Genomic DNA, 17,060 nt, shown 5'->3' with positions numbered 1-17,060 from the left:
ACTGACTATGCACACAGCCCAGAAATAGAGGAGCTGGAATCAGGGATGAGAATGAGGAAGGGAGGGGCAGCTTGACAAACACAAGTTATTCAACAAACATTTAAAACGTGCAGAGTGATTCCTATCAAAATAACACCAGCGTTCTTCACAGAGCTAGAACAAATAATCCTACAATTTGTATGGAACCAGAAAAGACCCTGAATAGCCAAAGCAATCTTGAAAAAGAAAACCAAAGCTGGAGGCATCACAATCCCAGACTTCAAGCTGTATTACAAAGCTGTAATCATCAAGACAGTATGGTACTGACACAAGAACAGACACTCGGATCAATGGAATAGAATAGAGAACCCAGAAATGGACCCACAAAACATATGGCCAACTAATCTGTGACAAAGCAGGAAAGAATATCCAATGGAATAAAGGCAGTCTCTTCAGCAAATGGTGCTGGGAAAACTGGACAGCGACATGCAGAAAAATGGATCTGGACCACTTTCTTACACCATACACAAAAAGAAACTCAAAATGGATGAAATCCCTAAACGTAAGACAGGAAATGATCAAAATCCTCCAGGAGAAAGCAGGCAAAAACCTCTTTGACCTTGGCCACAGCAATATCTTACTCAACACGTGTCCAGAGGCAAGGGAAACAAAAGCAAAAATGAACTACTGGGACCTCATCAAGATAAAAATCTTCTGCACAACAAAGGAAACAATCAGCAAAACTAAAAGGCAACCAGGGAATGGGAGAAGATATTTGCAAATGACATATCAGATAAAGGGTTAGTATCCAAAATCTATAGAGAACTTATCATAGTCAACACCCAAAAAACAATCTAGTGAAGAAATGGGCAAAAGACATGAATACACACTTCTCCAAAGAAGACATCCAGATGGCCAACTGACACTTGAAAAAATGTTCCACATCACTCATCATCAGGGAAACACAAATCAAAACCACAATGAGATACCACCTCATGCCTGTCAGAATGGCTAACATTAACAACTCAGACAACAACAGATGTTAGCGAGGATGCAGAGAAAGAGGAACTCTTGCACTGCTGGTGGGAATGCAAGCTGGTGTAGCCACTCTGGAAAACAGTATGGAGGTTCCTCAAAAAATTAAATATAGCACTACCCTATGCCCAGCAATTATACTATTAGGTATTTATCCAAGGGATACAGGCGTGCTGTTTTGAAGGGGCACATGCACCCCAATGTTTATAGCAGTACTATTGACAATAGCCAAAGTATGGAAGGAGCCCAAATGTCCATCAATGGATGAATGGATAAAGAAGATGTGATATATATATACAATGGAGTCTTACTCAACAATCAAAAAGAATGAAATCTTGCCATTTGCAACTACGTGGATGGAACTAGAGGGTATTATGCTAAGCATTATTAGTTAGAGAAAGACAGAGAAATTAGTCAGAGAAAGAAAAATATCGTATGACTTCACTCATATGAGGAATTTAAGATACAAAACAGATGAACATAAAGGAAGGGAAGCAAAAATAATATAAAAACAGAGAGGGGGACAAAACATAAGAGACTCTTAAATATACAGAACAAACTGAGGATTGCTGGAGGGGTTGTGGAGGGGGGATGGCCTAAATGGGTAAGGTGCATTAAGGAATCTACTCCTGAAATCATTGCTGCACTATATGTTAACCAACTTGGATGTAAATTAAAAAATAAATAAAATTTTAAAAAAATTATAGAGAGTGGCTCAGTCGGTTAAGCACCCAACTTTGGCTCAGGTCATGATCTCCCAGTTCATGAGTTCGAGCCCCACATTGGGCTCTCTGCCGTCAGCATGGAGTCCATTTCACATCCTCTGTCCCCCTCTCCTGCTTGTGCTATCTCTCTCTGTCTCTCTCAAAAATAAATAAATAAACTTAAAAAAAAAAGTATTAAAAAGTGCAGAGAGGGGCGCCTGGGTGGCTCAGTCGGTTGAGCATCCGACTCTTGATTTTGGCTGAGGTCATGAACTGCCCTGACAGCAAGGATTCTGCTTGGGATTCTCTCTTTCTCTTTCTCTCTCTGCCCCTCCCCCGTGCTCTCTCTCTCTCTCTCCTTAAATAAATAAACATTTAAAAAGTACAGACAGCCCACGCACACGTACCCTGTCCTTGAACACTCTGCATCTCCTTGTCACAAGTCCCCATACCTGGTAGAACCTGACAACCCCCACCCTGCCTTCAATGCCCAGCTGTCACCTCCTCTTGGAACCTTTCCTGGCTTCCCTGGGAAAAGCTGACGCCTTTCCTCTGACATTCAAGATTACTTTTTTTTTTTTTAATTTTTGACATTTTTTTTAAAGACTTTATTTTTTTAAATTAATCTCTGCACCCAAGGTGGGGCTCAGACTCACAACCCTGAGATCAAGAGTCACACTTTCCTCCTGCTAAGCCAGCCAGGCATCCCTAATTTTGAAAAATTTTAAACACAGAAAGTTAAAAGAATAAAACCAATGGAATTAACCAATGGTAACACTCTACCATTTTTGCTTCAGATCTTGTTTGTTCAAAGCAGCATTACTGACGAATTAAAAGTCCTTTCTTCTACCCGCCAGCACCAGTTCCTTCTTTCCCTTGCCAAAGAGCACAAGTGTGAATATTGCAACATGTTTGTATCCATAAATCATAAATAGTGTTATTTCCATTAAAATTAAATGTTCATGAATGGCATTATTCTGCAATTTCTTATTTATTGCAATATTGTTTCAGATGTACTTGTGTTAACACAGATAGTTGTGTGTATTTATTGTGGTATAAGTTACAAAACATAAAAGTCCCCAATTACATATATTTTAACTGCTGCCTAACATCACAGTTGTAGTTGTCTACTCCATTATTGAAGATACTGAGGTGGAGACCTCTTTTGTGTTTCCAACATTGCTGCCCTAGATGTCCTTGGGACTGTCTCCTCACGCACACATGTGAATTTCTCTAGGTAATTATACACCTAGATGCAAAACTGTTGGCCATCAAGTGTGTATGTTTTAATGCCACTTAAATGCCATTGCCAAAATGCCCCCTGGTGCCTTGTCCTGCCATTATTACAGCATTTCTGCAGCTGTCGTCATTATCGGTTGACTTGCCTACCTGCCCCCTCCCCACGAGTTACCGGAGGGCATGTGTGTGCCTGGCTGGCACTCAGTGAATGCTTGACAAATGAAAGGGTGAGCTCACTGTCTAGCACAAGAGACGGACTCTAATGGGACAAGTGCATTAAAGGCCATGAGACTGGCCCTGGCTGGGATCCAGTGAAGGCTTCATGGAGGCAGTGGCATTCGAGCTGGACTTTGAAGGGCAGGGGGGGCCTGACCAGATGAGGATGGGGATGAGGCCAAGGACTGGGCTGGGAGGAGGGGGTGGGTGGAAGCTTTGATTTGCCAGGGTGGGTGGTTCTTAGCTGAGCTGGGTGAGCGGGAGTGGGAAGGAGGGGTACAAAGCCAAGTGTGTGTATTTGGTAATCTTCAAGGTGATCGGAGCCATCCCCTACCCCGCACAGGAAGAGACTCTGAGCCAGAGCAGAGTGTGTGGGAAGGGGGAAGGAAGCAGGAGGGCAGGCAGAGAAAGGTAATTTGGGTTTAATCCAAGCTCAATCTTCAATGGCAGGCTCCTGGGAGCCAGTAAGAAGTGACTAGGTCAGGGGCGCTTGGGTTCAATCGGTCAAGTGTCTGACTCTCGATTTCATCCTAGGTCATGATCTCACAGTTTGTGAGTTCGACCGGCATCCACTCCGCGCTGAGCCTGCTTGTGATTCTCTTTCTCCCTCCCTCTCTGCTCCTTCAGCACACACACTCTCTCTCTCTCTCAAAATAAATAAATGTAAAAAAAAAAAAAAAGTGACTAGGTCAGAGCTGGGCTCAAAGATGATTCCCTTGATAAGCAGGCATATAGCTGTGATACCCAGGCCCTGGAACAGGCTTGCTCCACCCAACCTCTCTCCCTCCTCTGTCTCTGGGGACAGATCAGGCCACCAGACCTGGACTTCCTCCCCAGACCCACAGGACAGCACTGGGACTTGGGCCCCTCCGCCTCCTCCACTCTGCAGCTCTGGGAGCCCAGGCCATGGCTTCCTGTCCCCTCCATCTGGGCTGGTCCATGCCGGTTCCCCAGGCCAGGGGGCTGGGGAGAGCCTCCAGGAAGACAGGAGACCGAATCTGCTCTCCCTGCCTCATTCAGCCCCTCTGACCAAGCCCACTGTGTGTCCCGGGGCATGAGGGGAGGGTGGAGAGGGCCTCCCGTTCTTCCATTTCCCCTGCTGTCCTTCAGCAGAGCCCAGCTCTGGGCACCCTGCCCGGAGTGGAGGGGAAGGGGAGAAACGCACGACCTTCACTTCCAAGTCCTTTTGTCTTAAGCTACTTCAGCAAAACCATGAGCAGCAGCAAATAGCAGGTGACCGGAGGACGTGCCGGCTGTGCTCTGGGGAGAAGAGACACTCCGCTGGAGTCAGACTGGCCTGGAGCCACTTTGGGTTCGGCGCTTTTGTGCCTATGTGTGGGTGTGTGCAGCTGTGGCCATTAAAACCTCTCTGAGCCTCAGTGTTCTCATCTGTCAAGTGGGCTCCTCACACCTGCTCTGCCCCTCCCCCGGGGCGTGCAGAGGATTAAAAGGAGTAAGGAGGAATGTGAGGTCACTGAGTGGCACCAGGACCTCAGAGCGGGGACGTGGTTCAGGCTGTTGCTCCGTTGCCTGAGAAGCTCTCCGCAAAGCCTGGCCCAGTTTGCAGGCCTGCGCACACGAGGTCCCAGCTCAGAAGGGATCCTGGGCCCAACAACAGCTGGTCTGCGGTACCGAAGGACAGACATTCCCCCACGCCTGCCCTCCACACCCCACACACACCCTCTGCTTCTGAGAAGACCTCCCCATCTGCCAGCTCTTTTGGAGGGGACATCTCAGTTCAAACAGTGCCAGAGGCAGTCAACACTGTTGATCAGCACTGTCACCAAAGCTTGGCCAGCCAGCCCAGAGTCCCTGGGCAACCCACCACTGAGCAGGTAAAGGGGGAGCACACGGGAAGAAGGGGGCTCCCGGTCACTAGGCACGTGCAGGCACGTGCACCTTTCTCCTTATGGCCATTCATCCTCCAGCTGGCCCTTTGCAGTCGGGACTATTTCACTTCGCTGTGAACACAGAGGTGAAGCAAGCAGATAATGAAGCAGGTGGAAACTCAGCTCCCAAGTGCCCCCTGGACAAGATGTCTCTGTGTGCCTCGTTCTCGTGCTCCCATGCCCCCCAACAAAGCAGCCGGTTTCCCCATGGGGCTCAGCTGACCTCTGAAGCATTTCCAGCCTATGGTCAAATCATTGCCACTCAGACGCCTGAGGTGATGAGACCTCCACATCAAAAAGCAACCAACAGCCATACCCTTGCCAAACGGCCATCTTGCTCATCTGTATCTCCAAAGACCTCAGGACGCCTTTCTCTTTTGACAGGATCTCATGGCCTGAGGCCAGCATCCCTCTGGCGGGCACGATCTAAGGAGACTCAGCCAGAGTGCAGAGCGGCCTTCTGTCTCCAGGGCCGCCTTCCTTGCCGAGGCCATTCGGTGAAGGGAGCACTTGTCTGGCTTCCCACTGGAGGCTGGCCTGGCCCCTCCGCCCCTGGTCCTCTGGATGCCAGAGCCCTGGCTTGGCATGAACGGGGGTCTGCAGGCACAGGGCCGTGCCCTACCTCAGCCACCCCCAGCCCAGCTCTTCCGACCCCGTTTTGAGGGTGTTCATGCAAGACAGCAGAGTGAAAGGGTGGGAAAAACAGACAGTGGGAGCCCAGGACACTTGGATCCTGGTTCTGCAAGCGGGTCCAGGCTTCAGTTCCCTTTCGGAACATGACGAATCACCAGGAGCAGGCAGGAGGTGAAAGCGGGCATCCCCCCCCCCCCCCCCCCCCCGCCCAACCCTGCCTCTGCATGCTTCAGTACCAGCCACAGGGTGCTGGGAAGGAACATGGAGGCTCGGTTGCATTCCGTTCCTTAGAAACAGGACACAGAGCTCTGGCCAACGAGTGCTCTTCTGAAGGGCCACCCTTGGTTCGCCCATGGCCGTCTAGACAGATCTAGAACAAGGACACACACGGTACCTCATGAGCTGCCCAGGTTCTCATCTCAGCTCCCCCTGGGACCCCATTTTGCACCAGTTCCACCCGCCAGCTCATGGCAAGAACAAGGAGTCCGGTCCACACCACCCGTGCTGGTGTGTGAGTAAGCCAGGAAAACCAGTCTCTCCCAGGAGAGAGAGGAGGAGAGGACACGGGCCCCATCACAGGCAACACAGTGCACTAAAAGCTGCTGATCTCACTTCCTCAGAGTGCTTTATTTACGGCGGGTCCCAGAGCGAGCCTACCCAAGGCCCTGAAGGCCCCCCGTGGACTCTCGCACCCTGGACGCTGTGTGCAAAGAGCTCTTATGCCTATTATCTCCACAGTTCTTCCACCAGCTGCTTCCCAGGAGGAAGCCAAGCTGAGAGTCTCTGGGATGTGAGAGTCAGTGGGGGAGATACCGGCCGGCAGCAAGGTCCACTGTGCCACCAGTCACCAGCATTTTAGTCCGTGGGAATCCTGTTAAATAGCACAGGCAGTCGAGGAAGGGGAATGGAGCCTTCAAGGGCCAAAACACAACTCGAGGTACGTTGGGGAGGAATGGCCTGCCTTCCAGGCCTTAGAAGGGTGGCTTCGACTGGCCACGGGGGAGAGGGCGCCCTCCACAGAGGAAACAGCCACGTTTTCCCCATAGGGGCTGGAAACAGATAGCTCCAATCTATACCACAGACTCCAGGAATAACACCGCCCATCCGTAATAAATGCTTGACATGTTTCCAGAGCCCTCCTACCCAACTGGGGAAGGTGTTTTCATGCCCAGTTGTCAGGTAGGAAAACCAAGGGCAGAGCGCCAGCCAGCAGGGACTCTGGTCCAGAACCAGGTGCCATGCTCCTCTGCTAGTGGTTCTTCTGCCACGAGCCAGGAACCTCTCTGCAGCCTGCCCCTGCCTCTGCTAACCAGGAAGGACACACCACCAGCTTCCCAGGACTATGGATCAGTGGCCTTCCTCCTGGTGAAGGGCTGGAAAGGACCCTCGGAGCATCCAGATGCACGGCGGGTCCTCTTCTCTCTCTGGTATTGTACCATCACCCCATGGACAGCTAGTTCTGATCCGGTTTACTGGGAACATCATCCCTTCCCACAGGTCGCCCCAGTGATTGCTGGCGATTGATCATCAGGTAGCCCAAGGCAGAATCACCAGGGGCCAGCTTCAGGGGTCCTGTGCTCAGATAGTGTATTCAAAGAGCAGCAACTCATGAGCTAGGCACAAGGTAACTCCCTTTCACGCAGAATAAGGCTGGGTTGGGCAGAAACTCCCTTCCTGTGATGAGAAGTAACTGAAGGCACTGGCCCCACGGGTCATCTCCCAGGGGCGACCACAGCTGCTGGTACCAGGGCGGGCGGGATAGCTGCACTTGGCTCCAGAGGCCCAGAGAAATGGTGTCTTTCCTGTGGGGGCACGATGGGAAGGCAACCAAGTGACTTTGGCTCTTCTAGCTGCTTCTTTTCCAAGTAACTTGAAAACATCTCGTAAAGGAAAAAGTGCTGAAGCTGTCCCCTCTCCCTGACACCCCCCCTTCACCCCTTAGGAGGTACTCACAGCCTCACCCTACCAGGGCTGGGGGCTGGGGGACCAGAGGAGAAAGCAAGGGGCCTCGTCCACAGCCCTGTGGTGGGCCAGGGAGTAAGAGACCTGCGTGTAGGTGAGAGACCTGGAGCAACTCGCTGCACCCTCTGTGCCTCGGTTTCCTCACCTGCACCATGGCGCTGGCTGGCTCCAGCTCTGAAATAAAACACAGCTCTCCCCCTACCTCAGTTTTCCCCCAGAGAAAGTCATCTGCCTCAGGCAGAAGGAAGACAAGGTGAGTTCGGGAAAAGCTCACTTCCAAGAGCCACAGATCCAACAGCAGCCCATCCATTTCTCCCGGGGACAGGAGCTGGGGAGAGGCCAAGGGTGGGATGCTACACCACAGAGGGCGGCGTAGGGAGAAGGCCATCTTACCAACATGGTTCCCCGGCCTCTTCTCCAGTGAGACACAGGCCATCAAAGGAGAAAAAGTCCATCTCTTCATCCCCTGTCCTTCCCACTGCGGCCTGGGAACGTACAGGTTTTCATCAAGGCCGGTACAGAGACTAAAGCCGGAACCGGGTTGCCCCCTCGGGCCTTCCTCTCCCAGAAGCCAGCTCTCCTCTCCCTGGACCCACGAGGATAGTAGAGGCCCACAGTTCCGTCTGCTCAGATGAACGTTTTTTGGGAGTAATTTTCTCCCGTCCCCGGACAATTCTTAGCCCTGCGCTGTTCACACCCAGAACACCCCAAGCCCCATACAGAAGTTGCAACCTCCTCCATTCTCAGGGATGGGGCAAGGGGGGCGCTGGGGTGGGGCGGTGCTCCCCAAATTGGACCAGAGATCTAGAGAGCAAGCCTGGCCCCTGCCCCTCCAGAGGACATCAGATCAAGGCAGTGCCTGGGAGGCCAGCTGTAGGACCTGCTAAGTGACCTTGGTGAAGCCACAGCACCCCAGGCCTCAGTTTCCCCAGGTCCATCGTCCAAATCCGAAGCTCCTCTCTCCAGGCCAAGATAAGGATGGAGGCAAGAACCTTTCTTTGGAAGAATATAAGGTGGCACCCTCTACCCCCGGGCCCACGAGCCCAGCCCACCAGCACAGAATGAGACCTCCACCCGGGCGCGCAGCAGTGACGCTGTCATAACTCATAACGGTGAAGTAGACTGCGGGGGAAGCGCACACCGCTCCCAGCCCAGCCAGTGGGCGGCACAGCCCGGGGGAATCCCTGGGTGGGGGTGATCCAGAGAGGCAACCCCACCTGGCTGTAATGCAGGCGGCGGCGGCGGCGGCGGCGGCGGCGGGGGCGGGGGAGGGGGGTGCCTCCTGCCCCACCCTCCCCCCAACCCAGTGAAGATGGTCGACCAAGCCACGGCCCTCCCGGATACGCGGCTCATTCCACCTTTCCCTGGGTCCAGGCCGGCAGACAGCCTGCATGGCAAGGGAGTGTGGCGCAGTCTCCCCCACCCCCACCCTCACCCCTCCCAGTCCGAGGTCCCGGAAAGCTGAGGGCAAACAGTCCCTCCCCACCCCCTCCCCTGTCCAGGACCCGGATTCTGCGCCCCTTCTCCCGGCCGGAGCACTCCTGGCTCGTACCACCAGCGTGCTCACCACATCTGCGCCCTGAGCGTCACGACCCAGCCCCAGGCAGGGTGCACCGGCCGCCGGGACACGGTGACAGGCAACACGCTCCTTACCTGGGAGGAGACAGCCAGCCGGTCCTCGTCGCGGGCCTGGTGAAGCCAGCCCCACCTGGCAAGGGACTGTCAGCAAATTCCCCTCTGCATCACCGCGGGAGCGGCATCCCGGCTCCTCCCCGGCAGGAGCCAACCTTGGCTCCGCCCCAAGACTGCTCTGACCCACGGGGGAACCCAGGCTGGATTATCTTATACGAAGCCCCAGGCTCCGCCTCAGAGACCCTGTAGCTACCAGGAACCATCTGCAAATTACCACTGCAAACGCACAAGGCTGCCGGTCCCTTGCTGCAATGGCTCCAGCACCCTCTGTTGCCCTGGGCCTCGGCAGCCAGCCGTCTCGCTGCTCTCGGCCCACCCTACGACCTCACCGCCACTCCAGGCTCTCCTCCGAGGCTTGTTCCCCTCCCCACGGATGCCAGCCAAAGCCAGAAAAGATGCACAGCCACACAAAGGTAGCAGGGTTCTGCCCCGCCCAGGGACCAGCTCCTGGCGCCCAGTGCCTGGTACCCAGTTCTGCCTCCTTCCCCAGCAAAGGAGAGGTCTACAAATTGGCCACAGCCCTGCCTAGGAGACCCAAAAGGAATGGGCTGGGTCATTTCCAGTGTGCTCGAGCCACAGTCCTGCATGCCTCCAGTTTCATCCAAGTCCTGGCTACTCTGCTGGAGACAACTGCTTAGGGGGCCTGGAGGCAGATACCAGTGTTTGAATCCCTAAAGATCGGTATACAGAGTGAGGGGTAACAGTGAACACGGCCCTCACTTGCCCAGGCAGGGGCTCAGGCACATTAACTTAATAGACATTGTCCGTTATGGGTGCTTTCAGTGCAATAGCTAATGGGTGAGGAGGGCTGCGGACCAGTCTCTGAAAGGGACTCTCCCCGGTTTTATGACACTAAGATATTGCTTGGTAGGACTTGCTGGCAACAGGCGGAGAAGGCCAGAGAGGAAGCAGTTGAATACAAGGCTGGAGGGATGCTGGAGGGAGGGTAGCTATGCTTCCATGGACTGGTTGCCCCTAACACGCTGCACAATGGCCCCCTCCCAGACTGGCGCACCTTGGCTACGTCCTTCCCAGCCACGCACCTACTCCCCACCTCACAACTTGGTTCTTCTTACCCAGACACCCTCTGAAAATCCAAAGTGAGCCACTAGACAGATTCTCTCAACATCTATCCATTTCTTCACTCACTCATTCATCCGTTTTTCATTTATGGGACAGGAAGGCTTTGGGACGTCTACTGTGCAGTGTCAACAGGGCATCAGGGGCTGGGGTCCAGGCCCAGGCTCAGCTGTTAGTGTGCTGTGTGGCCTTGGGTAGCTCACTCAGTCCCTCTGACTTTGTTTTCCCCTCTCAACTGTAATCCTGAGAGGGCTGGGCTAGTGGGAGTCTAAGGCCTCTCTGGCCCTAACACTTCTGGTACCGCTTCTAGGATAAGGGCTGGTGGGAACAAAGATTAACCCCGATAAATCCAAGAGCAGTGTTGGAGAGGCCTAGCTTCCTGGATTCGAATCTAAATATGGGGCTTAACCTCTCTGAGCATCACTCTCTACACATATAAAATGAGGGAAATAATAATAACCTTAAAGGCTGGTTGTGCGGACGACATGAGATACCGTGTACAAAACAGGTGCTCAGTGAAGAGTAATAGTTGTTGCCATTGTTATGATGCTGGTGCAGAAAGAAAAGCCTGCCCTCTCTTTTCTCTGCTTCCTCATCACAGATCTAGTGTCTTGACCCCAGGGTGGAAGGACTAAGCGTCTTGCGTAATGAGGCTAATAGCTGTTCTTTTAGAAAGGTCCTGTGTTAAGTGGGAAAAAACATGGTTTTCAGACCCAGTTGAACCTTAGTTCAGAGCTGAGCTTTGTCTCTTACTCTCTCTGTGACCTTGTGCAAGTTACTTAACCACGCCGAGATTAACTTCCCCATCTGTCAGAGAGGTGCCCGGACACAAATCAAAGGAGCCCCATAATAGTACCTACTCCCATAGAGCGGCTAGGAGTATAAAGTGCCTGGAAGGTGCTTAACTCAGTTTTTCACATACAGAAGACCTGAGTCAGTGTCAGAAAGACCCAGATGAAAAGAAAGGAAGAGCCTACACTGAAATTCCCAGGCATCCTGGACCGAGTGTCCTGTGAGGAAACAGAGTTGTGGGTATTCTAGCCCAGACCAAGAGCTGTTTCAGCTCTCCAACCCCTTCACCAAGGTGCCACCCACACAGAATCGGTGCAACCGGCCTCCCTAGATGAGCCTGACCCTGGACATGCCCTCTGGTGGGAGCTGAGGCCAGAATGGAAGGCTGGAAGCAGGTCTTCAAAGACCTCCAAGACAAAGCACAGAAGTTTGGACTTTACTTAGGCCAAAGGGAGCTATGGAAAGTTTTTGAGCAGAAGCAAGGGATAAGACTGATAAGACCCAAGACCTGAAAGGCATCACGGATATACCCGCAAAGAGGAGGAAGGAGGACCCAGGAAAATGCCACATGGCCTGTGTGTGATACAATCAAAGAGATGACCCCAATGTCCTAACCAATTGAACACCAACCTCCTAGATGAGTGTCAAGAATAGCTGAGACTTTGTGGATTTGGGAGGCGTTTGAAGGAGAGGTGTTTCCAAACCGTGGATGCTGAGAACATTTTTCATGCTCTCATGTGGATTGAGGTAGGTGCTCCCTGAAAGACAATAACTGTTATCCTATTGTCTTTATGATTGCTTTGTTAACCTCCAGCAGCTTGTCTGGAGACATAATCCAGAACAACAGCAAAGAAACCAAGGGCCTCTGAGCAACCCAAACAGTTGGGGTTGGAACCGTCAAACTGTCAACATTGGGTGCTCTCTGTGCAGAAAAGCACCTTGTGTCTTCAATGAGAGCCCACCTACATTTACTCCACACACAATTTTAACAGACCCAGTGTAGCAGAGACTGCCAAGGGCCCCCTTATAATCTCTCCTTCCCATTTCCTTTTAGCACTAGAGCTTTCAAGATTAAAACTTGCATTCATGGCTCCCCTGCCAGAGACTACATATCCCAGCCTCCCTTGCAGCCAGGAGCAGCAATGGGACTAAGTTCTAGCCAATGAGATATGAGTGAATGTGCTTTGTTTCACTTCTGGACATTCTTAAAAGGAGGCTGCCTGCTCCCAGCTTCCTCTTTCCCCTTGCGTAGACTGGGCCATGGGCGTGGGGATGGAGGTGGTGGGGGGGCAGCTTTGATGAAGCTGACAAGAGCAACATCCTAGGGTTGGTCAGTCAATCAGACACTAAGAACCTGTTTCATGATGACCCGGAAGAGAAGAGCCCTGGACTGCTGACCACAGAGACTGTTGTCTCTGTGACAACAGCTGAACCAATAGCTTAACTGATAAACCTAGTCTCCTGATTTTCAAGCCCACAGCGGAGGGGCAGGAAGAAGAAAGGACTCATAAAAAAGCAAGCACAGTGAAAGCAAGAGTAAGAGGACATAGAACAACCCATTTAGTTCAGGGTTGCTCCAAGAGGCTTGGGGCCATCCTTGTATTATAGGGTAGTGTTGGAAATGTGCTGAATCATTAGGGAAGATTAGTTCTGAGCAAATATTTTATTTTAAAATGGAAGCAATGGTCTATTTAGAAAGTATTTCTTTTTATTTTTAGTTTATGTATTTTTGAGAGAGAAAGCAGGGGAGGGGCAGAGAGAGGGGGACAGAGGATCTTAAGTGGGCCCCACACCGACAGCAAAGAGCCTGATGTGGGCTCAAACTCATGAACCATGAGATCACAATCTGAGCCGAAGTCAGATGTTTAACCAGCTGAGCCACCCAGGTGCCCCTAGGAAGTATTTCTAATAAAAAATGGTTAACATAAAATAAAATATATGCTTGGGGCGCCTGGGTGGTGCAGTCGGTTAAGCGTCCGACTTCAGCCAGGTCACGATCTCGCGGTCCGTGAGTTCGAGCCCCGCATCGGGCTCTGGGCTGATGGCTCGGAGCCTGGAGCCTGTTTCCGATTCTATGTCTCCCTCTCTCTCTGCCCCTCTCCCGTTCATGCTCTGTCTCTCTCTGTCAAAAAAAAAAAAAAGTTGAAAAAAAATAAAATATATGCTTAATGGTTGGAACCTTCAGCATCCAGAAAATTCAGCCATCTAAAATGATAATTTTCTTTAAGAGTCAGAAAGCAGGAATTTTGATTTTTGATACTTACATTCTCTCCCACTAGATTATAGGTCAGATTATATCTTTTTTATCTTTTTATTCCTAGTATCTAGCACAGTGCCCTGACTCAATAAATACTTCTTAATGGCAATGGGGGTGAAGTATGTGTTATCTTATCTTATATCCCCGAGCTTAGCAAGGTCTTACTGATTTGGATTATTAATCAGTGACATTTCCTGAGGTCCTTCACCATTCTCATGAAGGGGTGCAAGCACATAGCCCTCACCAGAGTGTTATGGACTCTTGGTGACTCTGGGACCTCCCCACTGTTGTCTAGAGATCATTGCATCCGAAACATTCCCCTGATAAAGGCCTACATGCACAAGGATTTCAATGGCAGAATTGAATGTAATTGCTAAAAACAAACGCACCTACACAACCTACACAACTGTTCATGGCCTTTCTGCACTGCCCTGATGAGATGTTCAGGAAAACTCGAAATGACAGGAAAAAGGTGGGAGACCCAGGAAAGAGTCATCTAGGTGTGCTCACTGCCTGTTTTTAATTAGTTTGACTCTACTGGTTTTAGGCTTCAAGGCAGGAAAGCTACACTAGAGTCCCCATCACCCCAGGCCTGGTGTGAGTTTAAGACTGCTGGGTGCTAGATAAGACTATGAGGGAGTAAGCAGGGGAGGGGGGCAGCGGGTCCAGAGGTGATGGGCACGAGACTCCACAGATTTTGCTATAAGACCCAGAATGTAAACTCATTTTAAGGCAGAACCACATCACTATTCACACCGTAAGTGACAATCAAGATACTCTAGGGTATCCTCTGTCCCCAAGGACCAAATCAAAGCTCTCTGAGAATGTGAGTCCATTTTTGGAACTTGGGTTTCTGTCACACACTCTAATCTGCTTTTCTGAAGAGAAAGGAATTTGCTTTCCTGTGCAGAAGGCAGAGGAGCACTGGGGAAAACTATTTTCCCGGTGTCTTCCATCTAACCAGACATAAGGTTGTAGATTTCAAGATAGAATAAGGTCTCAGACTTCAGTCCAGAAACATAGCAAAAACCCCTCATTGGAAGCTGGCATTCCCCAGGTTGGTGGGGCCAGAGTAGAGAAGCCAGGTCCCACTAACAATTTGGCCCTCCATAGCAGAGAATCTAGGCCTCCCCTGTGCTGGCACAGCCTGGCCTCCCTGCCCTCCCCTCCCCTTAGCCTCAGGCTGGAGCCCCACTCACCAACGCCCCACCAGGTAGATGCTCTTAGCTAGTAGCAGCCTCTTCTACTAGTACTTCTCTCCCGGAAGAGGGGAAATTCATGACGGGAAATTCATGACGGGTGGGAGGTCACTTTCATCCACCACCAACAGCCACTACCAATTACCAGTATTAGAAACTTCTGGCGGCCCGGTCAGAGGCAGATGTTGATGATGTCACAAAGGAAGCACCTCTGTTGTGCTAGAACTCTAGAGGCATTTGAGAGGGAGGGGTCTCTAGAACTGAAATAAGCTTGAGCATGACCAGTCAGATCTGAGTATTGGAAGCCTGTGCAGATTCACCTCAATTCTGTCTTGAGTCTGGCTGAGGCCCTGCAAGATTAGGTCGATAAGAATACTTGAGTCATCATGTTGATATTAAGGCTAAAGACCATCCAGGTGGATCCTCGCAGGATGGAAATATGGCTTTCCTATTTTTTCTGGGCTACAGAGAGAGGATCCCCTCTTCATTTCGAGGTTCTTGAAATCAACTCTGTTATATCCATTCCACTGGGAGCTGGCATCTGTTTCAGTATATGAGCCCTTTTTTTTTTGTTGTTTTATAGCCTTTATTAACTTCATGAAATATAATACACATACAAAAACGTATATGTATAATATACAAATGAGCACTATAATGATTAATCGTAAAGCAAAATTGTGTAACCACTACCCAAGTCAAGAAATACGACATTATCACAAGACATTTCTCTGTGTTGCTTCCCAATCACGCTCCTTCTGCCTCCATCAGACCTCCATCCAGAGATAACCAACCCTATCCTGACCTTAATGGCAATCCTGTTTTCTCTTTCTTTCACTTTTGCCATCTCCAATCCATATAGTTTGGTTTGGTCTTTGTTTTTTTTTTTTTTTTTTTTAAGTTTATTTATTTTGAGAGAAACAGAGTGCAAGCGGGGGAGGGGCAGAGAGCAAAGGAGGATCCCCAAACGGGCTGGAAGTGCTGTCAGCCGTCAGTGCAAACCCCCGACACAGGGCTCCAACCCACAAAACCGTGAGATCATGACCTGAGCCCAAATCAAGGGTCCAAAGCTTAGCCAACTGAGCCACTCAGGTGCCCTGGTTTGGTCTGTTTTTTAAGTGAACGTTAATGGAATCAGAGTCTCTATATACTTTACATTGGGCTTCTCTTAACATATCTCCATGTTTTAGCATGAAGTTGTAGTTTATTCATTATTACTGTATAGTATGCACTGAACTCTCACCATTGTCTGCCCTTCTGTCTCTGTGCAAGCAGAAAGTAAAAGGTAAAACAGAGTTGTAAACTGCCTGGCTGAGTTTGGAAGGATTGCCCCAACACAAACATGGAGTCCATCTCCAAAGACTGGGAGATGTTTTTTCTTGTTGTTGTTGTTATTCCAGATGTTTAAATAAACCTCCATCAAATCACTAGCTTACCACAAAGCTACTGGAATAGAGACTTCAGTGGCCACGGAAAACAAAAAATATAGATTTTGCAAAATTAGTTCAGAAAAGACATTAGGCAAACAACTTCTACATCAACCAGCAACAACACAACCCTGGAGAGAGAAAGCCTCTAATTCCCAGATGTGCCACATTATAATATCCAAAATGTCTAGTTTTCAACAAAAAAGTTATGAGGCATGAAAAGAAACAAAAAGGTATGGGGCACCTGGGTGGCTCAGTTGGTTAAGCACCAGAGCCAAAGCTCAGGTCATGATCTGAACCCACAGTTTTGTGGGTTGGAGCCCTGTGTTGCAACGGCTTTGTGTGGGTAACTCAGAACCTCGAGCCTGCTTCAGATTCTGTGTCTCCCTCTCTCTCTACCCCTCCCCCACTCATGTTCTGTCTCTCAAAAATAAATAAACATTTAAAAAATAAAAAAAAAAAAAGAAACAAAAAGGTATGTCCCACATACAAGAAAAGAAATGGTTGGTAGAAATTGTTGCTGAGGAAGCCCAGACATGGAACTTCCCTCAAAAGATTTTAAGCTGACCAATTAAAATATGCTCAAAGAGTAAAGGAAGCCATGAGAATGATGTGTCACCAAAAAAAGAGATAGAAATTATAAAAAAGAGAAAAAAAAATTTTTTAAAGTCCAAATAGAAATTCTGCAGTTGAAAAGTACAATAACTGAAATGAAAAATTTACTAAACAGGCTCAACAGGAGATATGAGCAGATAAAAGAAAGAATCAGCAAATCTAAAGATAGGTCAACTGAGATTATCCAGTCTGGGTAGAATAAAGAAAAATGAATAGGGGCACCTGGGTGGCTCAGTTGGTTGAGCATTTGACTCTTGATTTTGGCTCAGGTCATGATCAGGTTTATGGGATCAAGCCCCACATCGGGCTCTGTGCTGAGCATGGAGCCTGCTTTAGATTCTCTC

General features: G+C 50.0%; 1 protein-coding gene across 17 annotated transcripts in view; it reads right to left on the bottom strand.

Moving 5' to 3' along the window:
* TMEM63C (transmembrane protein 63C) overlaps positions 1 to 17,060 on the bottom strand; it is a 129,627-nt gene that overhangs the window by 60,326 nt on the left and 52,241 nt on the right. For 7 of the 17 annotated variants that reach the window (XM_019833360.3, XM_045060305.1, XM_045060304.1 and 4 more), the window contains exon 1: positions 14,678 to 14,816. The exons of 2 other annotated variants lie outside the window; for them this stretch is intronic. The gene's annotated coding sequence lies outside the window, so the exon portion shown is untranslated. 8 more of the 17 variants (XM_045060302.1, XM_023255892.2, XM_045060301.1 and 5 more) reach the window with 8 other exon arrangements.

This window comes from Felis catus, chromosome B3 (assembly GCF_018350175.1).
Source record: "Felis catus isolate Fca126 chromosome B3, F.catus_Fca126_mat1.0, whole genome shotgun sequence".
Taxonomy (NCBI): Eukaryota; Metazoa; Chordata; class Mammalia; order Carnivora; family Felidae; genus Felis; species Felis catus.
Note: the sequence above shows the minus strand (reverse complement) of the source record. Positions and strands in the feature narration are given on the sequence as shown.